Source organism: Galeopterus variegatus, unplaced genomic scaffold (genome assembly GCF_000696425.1).
Source record: "Galeopterus variegatus unplaced genomic scaffold, G_variegatus-3.0.2 Scaffold1539, whole genome shotgun sequence".
Classification (NCBI taxonomy): Eukaryota; Metazoa; Chordata; class Mammalia; order Dermoptera; family Cynocephalidae; genus Galeopterus; species Galeopterus variegatus.
The window spans coordinates 275,952-276,160 of NW_007727650.1; positions in this window are offsets into that span (position 1 = coordinate 275,952).

The following is a 209-nucleotide window of genomic DNA, read 5'->3' on the forward strand; positions in this document are numbered from 1 at the left end:
TTTATGGAAATAAACATTACAAAATTTCCCTCCCTATGGAGCGCTGCCGCGCTTCCCAAGCGGCGCACTTATCCAGTGCGCCACCGGGCCGGCCCGCATATACTGTATTTTTGATGAGTTAGCACTATTGTATGATCTTAGTGCACAAGAGATGAAAACAGGGTAATAAGACTTGAATTAACAGGTAACCTCCTTACCTGACATTTTAT